This window comes from Xenopus tropicalis, chromosome 5 (genome assembly GCF_000004195.4).
Source record: "Xenopus tropicalis strain Nigerian chromosome 5, UCB_Xtro_10.0, whole genome shotgun sequence".
In the NCBI taxonomy this organism is placed as follows: Eukaryota; Metazoa; Chordata; class Amphibia; order Anura; family Pipidae; genus Xenopus; species Xenopus tropicalis.
The window spans coordinates 59229691-59244723 of record NC_030681.2 but is presented as its reverse complement, the minus strand read 5'-3'; the positions used below and the strand labels follow the sequence as shown (position 1 = coordinate 59244723).

Below are 15033 nucleotides of genomic sequence, written 5' to 3'. Positions count from 1 at the left end.
TTGGGGTGATGTGCCTTTCTTTGTATGTATAAAAAACTGTGCAAGATAAATGAGCCAAATTATAACATGTTTAGGTGATTTTCAGAAATGCTGTCAAAACCGCTACCTTTAGGAAAGCTTTGCCGTTTGGTAGCTTGGTGTATAAAGAAATATTTAGCCATTTTAGATTTGTCTAAATGTGTACTTTCCAAAAATATATGGTTTTCAGGGGTCACCCTGCTTTTTTTACCCCACATAAAACTGCCTTGTGTTTATGAATTAGGTAAATGTAAGCTATGAAGTTAGTATGCACAAGGTATATTTTGGGGTCACTAAGTGCCATGTGCTTTGATAAACCTATGCACAGTGGGCATCAAACTGTTCAGTAGACCTATGGGGTTCATATTTAGGGTGTTTTATATGTTTATCTAATGACCTGTAGAAAATGCTGCAAGGTGGAATTTTTGAGGTGATTTTTGGAAATGTTATCAAAATCGGCAAATTTAGGAAAGCTTTAGGCCTTGATATTTTTAAATATAAAGACGTGTACCCATTTTGAATTCGGAGGAATGTGTACTTACCGAAAATATATGGCTTTCTGGGGTGAGTATACTTTTTTGTAGCTTCATCCCACATAGCTTTATCCTACATAAATGATGTGATTTTACAGGAGCTGAGGTGACAGAAATAATAGATTAAATGGGTATTTTTACCTTGGAGCCTCTAAATGCCACATACTTAGGTAAACTTATACACATTGGGTCTCAAACTGTTCAGTGGATATTTAATATTATAAAAAGGTATAACAGTATTTTTCAAATAAAAGGGAAAAGACACAGAAGTCCTATACTGTATCAAACAGCTTTTCTAGTCCTGGAGGCAAGGGAAAACCAACAGGATGAACCTCCAATCAAAATTGGTCCTCCAAAGTAAATCAAAGTATAGTCAGAAGAGCTGACTAATTATCACAGTTTGCAGGGGCATCAGGTAACTGGACATTCCCCACTCCCTTAGGAATGCAAGGGGTGTCACCATTAGCAGGACACAGTGTGAGTTCTTTATGACATCCTGAGTGTATGTACTGGACCGATAATCTAATGCCCATAACTCCTTACAGGAACATAATAGAAGAGTAATATTACATGCAATGATTATGATTTTTAATTCTGATTTCATAGAGGCCTGAAATCACTGCTGTGTGACCTGCTCCTGCCCAGATATTTCTTAACTGATAAACCAAGTGCCCAAAACCAGGGCTTAGAGCAGGGCATCCCAGGTTGTGAGACCTTTACACATGGCTATTTCCAGACCCTAGTGAACAGAGGCCTGTTAAATATCTGTGTATGGTACATGAAGGAAGATTTTTGGATACCTTTGCCTGCCTAATTAACTCTTACAAGCCTGTATCATGAAATGGGGTTATTTTCATTTTTGGGCCCCTACATTCCACATACTTAAACCTATACACATTGGGTGTCAAATGGTTCAGTGGGCCCCTGGCATTCATATTTAGGATGTTTTATCTTGTTACCTATAGAAGATAAGATGCTATAGGCTGGAAAATTTCAAAAATGTCACAAATTTATATAAAAAAAACAATAATTTAAGGAAAGCATTCCAACTTGGTAGTTTGGAGTAGACAGACAGTTTTACCTATTCTAGATTCCCCAGAATGTATCATTTTCTGGGATAAACCTTCTGTTAGTGGAATTTTTGGCCTTCAGAAAGTATGCAACTTTCTGAAGCAGTGCTTTGGAAATTTGGTAGTGTACTGCTGGGAGTTTTTGACCTATACAAGTGAGAAATCTTCATAAAACTATATATATATTTGGTATTGGTGCATTCAGGAGACATGGGACAAATCAGTTTTATTTTCATGCATAAAATAATTTGTTTCTGATATATGTGATTATATTATGGAAAATATTTTAATTTTTTAGACATTTAGAAGCCTATATCTTGTTACAGAATTGGAATTACACAAACATTCAGAAACAAATTTTGAAAGCACAAGTTGGGACAATATATCATTTTCCTGGGTAATTTAAAAGTCCCCCTGAAGCAAAGGCCCCCTAAAGTTAAAAGGTGCAAAATGTCTGGTAATAAAGGTTCTGCCGTGACCAAATTGTCTGTCAGTGAAAAGGTTAAATGTACAGTATGGCAACAATATTTTGATTAAAAAGCAACAATTAAACAAAAAAATTTTACTCTACAGTGCTTAAGGCACCTTTCACACTTAAAATTAAACAAACATAAGAAGGAAAGGTAAAAACTATGTGCTAAACCTTGTCCGCGCTTGGCTAAAAATAAACAATTTTTTATATATTAAATTCGGACAACACTAAGTGAATAGGTAATTATTTAATCACATGTGACTAAAGTGCTCAAACTAAATTAAGTTAAATAACCAGCTGCCTTCCTCTAAAACTAATCCCCAAACAACAAACTTATCATGTCACAGAGTTGGCGCTCAGTGAAATAAACCATCAATAGAAGTGAATTATAATAAAACAATTTATTAATTACTAAAAATTCCTCTTATAAAAAGTGCATCAATACATGATCAAAAATTAAAATACATCAATTCATATAAAATGGCCTAACAATTATTGGAAGGAAAATACAATGTACATAGTTAGAATACTTAGTTTAAGGACAGACCCATGTAGTAAATCAAAAAACTGATGAGTGAAGTATTTACATAAATATATGAGTTAATCAGAAACCGCCTAGGGATAGTTATACTTAATACTAATCCTCAGTTTAAGGTTTTATACGTGGTGTAACTTAAACATTATTTCATGGCTGAATATAGCCGATAGTAAGGTACACCTTATGGAAAAATTCGCTACAAAGGTAAGCGTTTGGCTACTATATCTCTAAGGGCAATAGTTAAAAAACGTAGCCTACAGATACATATATAACATTAGCAGCGAGTACTGATAGGTGCAATCCCCCACGCTCCAATGAATATGGAAACTACCCTTTGTCCCGGCCGGGAACTTACTTCAAAGCACAGCCGATGGCGGATCCCGCTCCTACCTGTGGCGCAGCACCGCTACTCTACTCGCGGTGACGTCACCCCCGTGAGTCACAGGATGCACTTTTTATAAAAGGTAAAAACTATGTAAGCTTTATCAGAAAGGTCTATGTAAATACAGCCATAAGCACTCGCAAAAACTCACTGAGCCCTCTATCAAAAGAAACAGGATTTCTTGTCTCCTTCCTTGTCTCTGTAATTCCTGTGCCAGAGTCTGCACAGCTCTCTCCCCTTTCCTGCTCCCCCCCTCCCTCAAGAATGTTAAGAACTCCCACCCGCCCCCCTTAGGAATGTGTGATCTGAGCCATACAGCAGGAAGCTTCCTCATAGTCTTCCAAACTGGGCATGTACAGGGGTCTTGGTCTTGGTGCAGGAGTGTGGCATTATGGGAATTTTCTTTACAGAGCTCAGCTTTTTTTTTTTCCTATGAGGCTTCTGATCATCTGAACAGGAGAAATATGGGGAGACTTAAGGGCACTATTGAGAGAACTGAAAGTATGCCTGCAGCTTGAGATTAACAGTTATTAGCCTTTCCTTCTCCTAGCAAGGTTCATGTGACATGGACAGTGCTCATTCACCTCACTTGATATTTTCATTAAAACTCACTTCATTCTGGATAAAACATAGCATCACTTCCTCCCAATCCTTTGTGATGTTGGTATTACCCCTCAGAAAGTTAGCCTGTTGCCAATGAAACACATTGATTTATAAAGTATGAAAATATACTGTGCAATTTTAAAGAACCTTTACTGCCTGCTGTGGAAATGTATATGGTTACCATCCTGTCTCGCTTTGAGGAAGATTCATCGAAATGTGTGAGATTAAAACTCGCCACAGAGAAATTCTGCCACTTTCTGTTCCTTCCTATGGAATTTTTTAGAAGCGTATTTATCAAATAGTAAATCCTTACTTTCACCGATTGATAAATACACTTTTAAAAATCCTATAGAAAGGAATGAAAGGTGGGCCCATTTTCTATGGCAAGCTCTAATCTCATATTTTAATAAATCTGCCCCTATATGTATGTAGAATATTTTTATCTTAACATCTTTAGGGCTCTGGCACATGGGGAGACTAGTCGCCCGTGACAAATGTCCCTTGTTGTGGGAGCGACTAATCTCCCCGAAATGCCATCCCACTGGTGAGAATGTAAATCCCTGGTGGGATGGCATACACCATCAAGTTGCCTTGAGAGGAAACTTCAGTGATTTCGGGGAAATCACGGCGCACGTATGCCATCCCACCCCATACATTCTCGCCGGTGGGATGGAATTTTGGGGAGATTAGTCGCCCATGACAAGGGAGATTTGTCACGGGCGACTAGTCTCCCTGTGTGCCAGAGCCCTTACAAATTACTAGCACTGTTACCATGTGGTAGTCTTTAATGTGTTTGTGTGCTCTCTTTTTCTAGATCATCATATGTGAAGCAAGGTTACTTGTTGGAGTTTATGGCACTAACCAACTACTACTACATTTACTATTAATCTTCTATTAACTGATCAGTTTTTTTCCCAAAATGCATTTTAAAGTTATTTAAGGCACACTTTATGCATAAGGACAGTTTATTTTAAACAACAGCTTTTGAACCAGATTTAATTATATACCCATACATTATTTAGTCTCTGCGGTAATTTGAGTACCTACTAGCAGTAGGTTTTGGGTTAATGAAAATATTTTATCTAATTTTTAATATATAATATTGATCTCTTTTGAAGGACAATTAACCAGACTAAATTTAATATCTGAATCCATTGATCATGGTAGCCAAACAATAAAAAAGGGTGATGCAAATCTTCCATTACTCACTACCATATCTTAACTTCTATATGCATATATTAAATCATGAGCAGTAATAGTGTATGGAAGGTTATAAGCTTCAAAAAGTAGAGATATTAGTGGATGCAGCAAACGCAAACCTGAATATTGGTCAACATGACTTCCTTACAGATACTGTTGTAAGACTACAACATCCAGGATTCATGTCGCTAAATTGTGCTCACCTGCTGCCTCTGATATCATGTAGTTAACGTGTGATGTTAAAGGGATACAGTCATGATTTTTGTGGTGGTGTTTTTTAATACTATATAATACTTGGTGCCTTGCAAATAATTCATTCTACCATTTAATTTTTTTTTATGGATTATTTTTCAATCCATAAAATGGCTGCAAAACTGTTTATTCTTTCTTGAAATATTACCAATATGTTCATACAAACCATATTGTTTGTCTCAAAGAATTTCAGTGAATTTCAGGAGCACATCCTAACTGGTGAAGCACTTTGGTGAGCATCCAGCCAAGAATTCATTGCTAAGATCTAGAGAAAGTTACTAGACTTTCTTGAGAGAGGGTGGGCAGGGAGTTGTGTACATACACTCCCACGTGTTCACCTTCCATCTCCAGCAGATGCAGAGATACCTGTATAACCTGGGGTTATACATACTGGAGGACCATGTCCACCTTGGAACACCCATCTCCAGCCATAATAATAGCACCCAAGACCCACAATCCCCTCAGGCTCCTCCTGTCCCTAAACTGAGCCTTGGAGAATTTTACCTTGACATGCTTGCATAGCATAAATCATGCTCCACACAGTACACTCTTGTCTTCTCTCTTGTCTTATCTCACTCTTGTCTTGTCTTGTCTTGTCTTATGCTCTTATCTCTCACTACAATACCATTTGGAGGCAGGTGCTTAACGAGGGTGAAAGCCACAGTAGTGAGCCTTTTATTCCAACTTGGTGGCCTGACCAATAGGAGACCTGAGTTGGAGATTGCTTTCCATTGCTTTATTTTTGAACGTCCAGTGTCCCAGAAAAATTGAGAGACAGACCTTCTCTCCAACCTAGTCACTTATGAGTCCAGGAAGAAGTGTTTTGAATATGAGAATCCTCTGCCAGCAGAGTGGTTGTTTCAGGTGCAGGTGCATACCCGCATCCGAGTGAAGTACACCCATATGCTGTGTTTACTGGTTGGTTGGTTGGTTAAATTGCTGGCCAGAGGGCAATAGTACTTTGCTAAGTATTGCCAGACTTGGTTTCTGCTCAGACAACTCTCTTACACTCCATATTTAAGTGCACTTTAATTTGAGTGACGTTTGATTCTCGTGAAGTTTGATTGACGAGCAATTACTCACCTTTCATTTGAATAGTATATTAGCTACTGCAAAAGCACATTTAGTGGGTTAAAGCAACAGAAATGTATGTTTACTGTACATAGCCAAAATACACATTCTCCTAAATACAAAAAGGGTAAATTTGTCTTTCTACTTTAAACTACAAGACCACAAAGATTTTGATAACATTTGTGAAAATCACCTCAAAGGTTCCATTTTGCAGCATTTTATCTCCATATGTCATTAGTTACCAAAAAATAACATCCTAAATAAAAATGCCTGGAAGTCTGAACAGTTTGATGCCCAGTGCATGTTTGTGTGCATGTTTTTTTTTTGTTTTGTTTTCTTTTGAAAGGTGTATTTTATTAATTTTATTAACAACAACATAAAATAACACATCTTACAATGCAATAGGATAAAGCGCTCGTCATTCTTTTCCAGGTCAAATGATACAATTGTAATAGACTATCTCTAAGGTTTATTACAGGCGTTAAAGTAATGGGTAACGTTACAGAGTATGAATCTGGCAGCAGTTCCAGCATATTGGGTCTGTCAACCAACTGAACTAGATATTCAGGATGTGGCAAAAAAAAAAGGTGGGAAGACTCCCGGAGTCATAAAATGTATATGGGTGTGGAATTCCTCAGTTTCCCTCTAAGTCACACCAAGGACCCCAAACTCTTATGAAATCAGGTGCGCCCCCAGTCTCTTATGTAAGTTTATACAGGGGAGCAACAGTGTTCACTAGGTTTTTACAGGCTGTAATGGTGGGCAGAGCAGGGCCCATCCAGTGCATTGTAGCCGGGAGCTTTTTTGAGCAATTATATTGTCCAGGACTCCTAGCAGACAGTTTTCCAGAGTAATCACGTTAGGGAAGGCTAAGTTATTTGAGAGATAATTTGTCACTGCTGACCAGAATTTGGTGATTTGGGGACATGACCAGAAAAAGTGAAAAAGTTAGCAGGGCTTGCTCTGCATCTCAGGCAATGATCTGTTGGGGTACGGCCCATCTGATATCTAGTATAAATAAATCTAAAGCAACTGGACTTGTTAAGTTATCATTGAAGACATTTCACTACTCATCTGAGAGCTTCTTCAGTTCAACTGACTAGTATGGGAAGTCCTCAGAATATATATATATATATATATATATATGATGAAAGATTTTATACTGTATTAATCTATCTTTGATAGATATAAGACAGTTATACATGGTGTCTGTTGCCTCCTCCCAATTATCTTGGGTGAGTACTGGTATTTGGGAAGACCACCATATTTGCGTGGAGTGGAAGGGTTTGGGGCCTGTTGAGAGTAAATTTTGATATAGATTTGAGGTGAGCTTTACTGGATTACTAGAACTAAACTAGCCTAAAACCCTGATTCGCAACACTCAAAGGGTGGATATAACTGCTCTCTCTAACTCTTTTAGTTCTAGCCTCTCCTCCTTCTGTGCTTCCTCTGATCCTGAGTTACTGGTAAATGCCCACAACTCTATTTTATCATCTGCAATTAACACCCATGCCCCCCTGCAGCCGCAACGCAGTCGTGCCCACAATCTCCATCCCTGGCTTAACGCGATTTCTGCGCTCCTGTGCACGATCTGCTGAGCGCATTTGGAGGAAATCATGCGTGAAAGCTGACTTCCTCCACTACAAATTTCTTATGGTGTGTCTCAATACTGCCCTATCCCAGGCCAAGCAAGTATACTATAACACACTTGTAAATAATAATAAATCAAACCCGCGGCACTTATTCTCCATATTTAACTCGCTACTTCATCCTTCACCTAATGAATCAATCGTATCTGAACACACCCCCCAGGATTTGCTGACTTCTTTAAAAGCAAAGTCGATTCTATGTGCAAACATTTTTCCCAAACTTCAGATACCAGTAATCTCAACCTTCCTAAATCTCCTCTCTCCGTATTCAGCTCCTTCAGTCTCGTAACAGAGTCTGAAGTTTCTCAGCTTCTCCGATCCTCTCCGCCTACTACCTGCTCACTGGATCCTATGCCCTCATCCCTACTAAAACAGTGTGCCTCTGCCCTTACTCCAGCTCTTACCCACTTATTCAATTCCTCTCTGGCTTCTGGTACTTTTCCCTCTCTCTTCAAACAAACATGTGTCAAACCCATTCTTAAAAAGGCTACACTGGACCAGTCCTGCCTTTCTAACTACCGTCCCGTCTCTCTCCTGCCCCTAGCCTCTAAACTCCTGGAACGTCTTGTCTTTTCTCGTGTCACTAACTTCCTTTGCACCCATAATCTGCTATACCCTATGCAGTCTGGTTTTCGGCCTGTGCACTCCACTGAGACGGCCTTATGCAGAGTGGCAAATGATCTCCAGACTGCTAAGGCCAAAGGACGCTACTCGGTCCTCATTCTCCTAGACCTTTCCTCTGCTTTTGATACTGTCGACCATTCTGTCCTTATGCAAATTCTCTATTCTCTGGGTATCCGGGATCAGGCTGCATCCTGGTTCTCTTCCTATCTCTCTAACCGCTCCTTCTCTGTTGCTCTTGCTAACAAATCCTCTACCCTCTAACCCAGATTGGTAACTGCCTCCTGGCTATCTCCTCCTGGATGAACCGACGCCAGCTCAAACTTAACCTAGCTAAAACAGAGCTCATGGTCTTCCCACCCAAACCTGGCCCTCCTCCTCCTTACTATTGGTGGCAAATTCTTCACGCTGCCTTGGGGTTATCTTTGACCAGTCACTCTCCTTCTCTAACCATATTAATAACACTGCCAAAACCTGCCATTTTTTCCTCCGCAATATTGCCAAGATACGCCCCTTTCTTTCACAAGTAACAGCTAAAACACTAATACATGCCCTTATCCTTTCCCACTTAGATCACTGCAATCTCCTACTAACCGGCTTCCCAAACTCCCACCTCTCTCCCCTGCAATCAATTTTAAACTCTGCTGCCAGGATCCTCCTGCTCTCTCCGAAGAGGGAACCTGTTCAGCCTCAATTAAGCTCTCTTGCATGGCTGCCTGTTAAGCAAAGGATAGCATACAAAATCCTTCTGCTAGCATTCAAAGCCCTTCACTCCTCTGCTCCTCACTACATTTCTTCGCTGGTCTCCCTGCATGTTCCTGGTCATCTCCTCCGCTCCTCTCAGAGCCTCTGTCTTTTTACACCATCCACACCCACTGCGCTCTCTCGTCTTAAACCTTTCTATCTCGCTGCTCCTTACCTCTGGAACTCTATCCCTGAATCCCTCCGTAGGGAAAACTCACCCACTCTCTTTAAGAAAAAGCTCAGCTGTTACCTTCTGGAGCACTAAAACATTATTTTGCCCAGTCCTGCGCTTTCGGGCAAATGCCCATGCCTGGTGCACTCTTACCTTCCAGTTTGTGCCTGTATGTTACCCAGCCACTTAGATTATAAGCTCTACGGGGCAGGGACCTCCTTCCTACTGTGTCTCATACCACATGGCACATAAAATTTTTAAGGCATGCTATAAATAGCGCACGTTTTAACGCACTTAAGTGAATCAACCCTCTGGTGTCTTATTAGAGGGGAGGGTGGCAATTGCATCATCAATTTCTTGCTTTGTAATTGGGGCGTCTAAGTAGGCCCTATCTTCTGGTGTTAGTTTTGGAATGGGGATGCTTGCTAAGTATTGTATTAGTTGTTTCTTAGAGTAGGTAACTGTAGTTGCATATAAGTTTTTATAATAGGAGGCAAACTGTTGTGCAATGGTTTGAGGTTCTGTGGCAGGTGTACCATCCTCTAGGCCAGTGGTTCTCAACCTTCCTAATGCCGCGACCCTTTAATACAGTTCCTCATGTTGTGGTGACCCCCAACCATAAAATTATTCCTAAGACCATCTGAAATATTTTTTTTCCTATGTTCTTAGGCGACCCCTGTGAAAGGGTCGTTCGACCCCCAAAGGGGTCCCGACCCACAGGTTGAGAACCGCTGCTCTAGGCAAATATGGGAAATAGCTGTGGAGTTTTCTGGGGTTTAGACAGATAGGCTAGTAGTTTGCTATTCTTATCTCTTTGCTCAAAAACAACGCTGATTTTGGTATAGTATTGCCTTCCTTGTTAGTGAAATAGTAGTCCGACTAAGAGAGTTCCTTGCAGATAGAAGCTGTTCGTATGTGTGCTAGGGTTTTGTGTGTGTAGTTTCTGCTGCAGTAAGACTTCTCTCTCTGCTTCATTTAACTGTTACTTTTTCTCATCTCTCGCTTGGGATGTTACTGCTGTTAGTTCACCCTTCATAACTGCCTTAGAAGCATTAGTGGTGAAGCTGAATTATTGTTTCCCAGAATTCTGTATAGGCTTTTTGGTTATGAGTAGCAATTATCATTTTTAAGCCATAGAGGACTCAATCACCATAACCTGTCTACTGGGGATGGGTTCCAGCGGAGGGAAAGGCTAAATGGGGAATGATCTATCTGACAGGGCTTGCAGTAGATAATGTATTGTGTCGACCATGGGCAATAAGTCCGCTGAGTAGAAAAATAGCAAACAGCACCTTCTTGTCTCCATTAAAAAAGCCTTTATTTAATACACATGGCTTTTGGATAGCGACGTTTCAGGCCTACATCTGGCCTTTTTTCAAGCTTACCAACCACTGAAAAAGCAAGCCTTTTATACATGACATTATCACGGCATCTACTGGTCATTATTCATAGGCACTTTAAAGCAACTAATTATATACAAAACTTGTTACGTTGCCATATTTGTTTACAAAAAACTGTTACTTCTTTTTAGATTATCCAATGTTACCCAAAACATAGTACCTGTTAAAACACACAATTTAAAACCAGATAAAAACAATTTACATACTAATTTGACCTTGTGGATTAAAGCGCTATACAGAGCCCCCACAGCTCTAGTGAACATATTAGGCTTCTCCTCCTCTACCTTCCCTATTAGCCGTGGGACCAGACAGGGTTGCCCCCTTTCACCAATATTGTTCGACTTAGCTATCGAGGCCCTAGCAATTAGACCCAATCCAAATATCACAGGCCTTGAAGTAGGAGAAACTCACAAAGTCAGCCTCTTTGCTGATGCTCTGACTCTGATAGTCTCCAGACCTCTAACCTCACTTCCAAACTTATATAACGTTTGAAACCTTTGGAACTATTTCAGGTCTATATATTAACCACAACAAAACGAAGCTCTCAACATCAGTTTACCAGAGCACGCAGTGAAACTGCTAAAACTTAATTTTGATTTTCGCTGGCAGGCCCACTACATCTCTATACTAGGGGTAAAGTTAACCAAATCATATGACTCCCTGTATAAATTTAACTACCCGGCAATGTTTAAATCCTTGGTGTCTCTTCTGGAGGGGTGGAGTACACACTATCTCTTGGGTAGGTCGAATAAACTCTGTCAAAATGAGATTGCTACCAAAGCTGCTCTATCTGTTTCGCACCCTCCCTATCTCTATTCCGAAAACAGATTTGTACAAATTTGAGTCCCATATTATAAAGTTCATATGGAACAAGAAGCCCCCAAGAGTCAACAAGCGTACACTTTATTGCCCCCGAACAAAGGGAGGGCTGAGTCTACCGAATTTACTGTATTATTACAAGGCAGCGCAATTGGTCCAGATCCCCCCACTACATGCACAAACAGATCCCCCCACTACATGCACAAACAGATCCACCTCACTGGGTCTCTCTGGAATCTCACTTTTCTCACCCTTTCTCCCCAGCAAGTCTGATATGGAGTTCGAAAGCATCTAGGCCTCCCTCATGCAGCCCCTGCTTACAGTTAACACTGAGAATCTGGGACTCCACAGTCAAATCTTTATCTCTTAGATCAGCTCATACTCCAGCTGCTCCATTTCTGGGTAATCCCAAGTTCTCCCCAGGCCTCAACCCCAACCTATTAACATGGTGGACATCTAACAAAAAATGGACAATTAGGCACTTGCTAACTAGATCTGGTCCCTTTCTACCGCAAGCTTTTATAGATACCTACAAGGTTCCCTTCTCTGAATGGTTCCATATGAGACAGCTTTTGCACTTTGCCCATTTCCAATGGAGGTTACTTAGCCAACTAGACAAAAAAGAGACCTTTTTTGAGAGCTGGTGCTTGAAAAACCCTAAACATAGGAAATCGGTCTCCCTATTATACAGTGCCTTTTTCCCAGAGGAAACAGCTAAAAATCTACCATATGTCACAGCATGGCAAACTGATATACAATCTAGCCTGGCACAAGAAGAATGGGAGTTTATATGGTTAACAGTTAAAGGCTTTTCACGCAATGTCTCCCTTCTGGACGAGAATTATAAAGTACTTCTTAGGTGGTACATAGTCCCAGCTCGCATGGCAAAATTTATGCCCACAGCCGACCCAAGATGTTTCTGGGGATGTGATCAGCCTGGTTTGATGTTCCACATAGGGTGGTCTTGCCCTAAAGCCCAGAGATTCTGGATAAGAGTATTCACTATGGTCCACTCCATATTTGGAGTCTCAATTTCCTAAACAGCCAACCACTGCTCTGATATGTAAGAAACCTGATGCCCTTACAGTGAAACAATTCCAACTTTTTACAGTTATCATGATGGTAGCCAAACGCACAATAGCGAAGGCATGGAAAATGAAACAAATTCCATTCGATGTCCTAAAAAATAAAGTAGATGGAATCATTGCTATGGAAAAAATGTCTAGCATCTTAACTGACTCTCATAAAAAATGTATTAAAATTTGGAAGCCATGGCTTGTTTACAGACACGGGGCAGACTACCCTACCTCCCTCCTTTCATTGTAATCTCAACTACAAAATAAAACACCACCATGGACATCGAAGACAGAAAAGCAATAAAGCTTAAGTCCGTCCAGCATCCCCCTAAAAAAACTTAAAGCAACATAACCTGTCCATTGTTCATAGTTTATAGTTATGGTTATCCTGTTCTTTCGTGTAATGGTATATGGTCCATTACCTCCTTTGTCACACCAAAACAACTAAGGCTCCAAGAGCCTGTGTGATATATAATATTACAAAAGAAAGGGTCCTAGAGTGGCAATTACGATATCTGTATAGTAGCCTGTAACTTTCATGTCTCATTTTGAAATAAAAATATATTGAAATAAAAAAAAAAAAAAAAATATTTACATTTGAAAAATAGCTTGCAGACTGTATTCCCTACTTAGTCCTTGGGGGGGTCAGGGTCTCAAGTCTCCTAATAAGTCCACTGAGGCAAAAGCCAGATCAATTCTTGAAAGGGACTTGTGGGTAAATGAGTGGCAGGAGAAAACTCTCGCTGTGGGGTTTTTCCATCTCAAAACCTCCATAAGGCAAAGTGCATCTGCCCATACCGTAAGTCTGGTAGATGTATTGGGTTCTGTTTTAGATCTACCCAGGGAGGGATTCATGCTGTTATTAAAATCTCCCATGATGAGAAATGGGCTTATGGGGAACTCTGCCAGTTTAGAGACAACTTGATCTAGGACAGAGATCGCAAACAGTGGTTGTAAATAAATATTAATAATTGTTATCGGTTTATGGGTGAGGAGACCATGAAGAATCATGAATCTGCCATAGTAGTCTGTATATAGCTTGATTAATTCAAACAGCACCCCTTTACATATTCGTATTGAAACTCCTCTGGAATAAGAGGAATAGGTAGAGCGGTAGTGCCATCCCACCCAGGGTTTTTTAAGAGCTGGAACTTTTTGGCTCGTGAAATGGGTCTCCTGAAGTAGGAGAATAGAAGGAGGATATCTCTTTAGGTAATTAAACATGAGACTCATTTTGAATTAAGCCCACTTATATTCAAAGAAGTCACTGAAATCTTGCCCATATTGTGTTGGATTTAGAGTTAGTGCTGCTGTAAACGATGTCTGCAACTATTTTGCATTTATAAGAGAGTATCTTATAGAATTATAAGACCTGGAAACTGGTATTATAGACAAACAAAAAACATAACATCCCCAACCAAAAATCCCTACCCACCTTCCCAACCTAGGTGGGTCTAGTACCCAAAACTGTAGCATGCTTATAGAAGCTTTAGATATAACGTTATACTCACATTTTGATAAATTTGCCCCAAAAAATAATTTTAATTTTGCCCAGAAAGCCATATATTTTTTGAAAATACTCATAAATCTAAATCCTGAATTGGCTTGGTAAATATGTCTTTCTACTCCGAACTGCCAAACTGTAAAGTTTTCTTAAAAGAGAAAGAAAGGCTAAGTCACTTGGGGTTGCTAAAATGTTAAGCACCCCCAAGTGACTTTAATCGCTTACCTCGTACCCCGGGCTGGTGCCCCTGTTAGGAGAAAACAGCACCAGCCCGGGGTAGCTGGAGCTCTTCCTCCTTCCGGCTTCGTTTCGCTAAGACTAACCCTCTACGGCGCATGTGCAGTAGAGTGAAAAACCGACTTCTCTGTTAAAGTTCTGCTTTTCACTCTACTGCGCATGCGAGCGATACAGGAAGGAGGAAGTGCTGCAGGTACCCCAGGCTGTTGCTGTTCTCTCCGTACAGGGGCACCAGCCCGGGGTAAAAGGTATGCGATTCAAGTCACTTGGGGGTGCCTAACATTTTGGCACCCCCAAGTGACTTTGCCTTTCCTTCTCCTTTAAAGTTAGTGGTTTTGATAACATTACTGAATATTACCTCAAAGCTTTCACTTTGCAGCATCTTATTTTCCACATACCATTAACTAATGGTATGTGGAAAATAAGATGCTGCAAAGTGGAAGCTTTATTCAAAACCACATTGCCTAGTTTATGTGTTTTATGGGTTGGAGGACTGACATGACAGCGTCTTTGGTTTGTTGCTCAAGGGGCTGTCATTACTCCTGACAAAAGCCACTGGTGCAAAAAAAAAAAAAAAGTATCTCTCTCTCTCTCTATATCTATATCTTTCGGCCACAATTGCAGCCTTTCTCAAAGGCTGCAATTGTGGCCGAAACGTCAGTTCTCTGTTTC

The 15033-nt window shown here is 40.3% G+C and overlaps 1 protein-coding gene across 8 annotated transcripts in view; it reads left to right on the top strand.

Moving 5' to 3' along the window:
• The window catches only part of sash1 (SAM and SH3 domain containing 1), a 254021-nt gene that overhangs the window by 222629 nt on the left and 16359 nt on the right, over positions 1-15033 (top strand). The window lies entirely within an intron of this gene.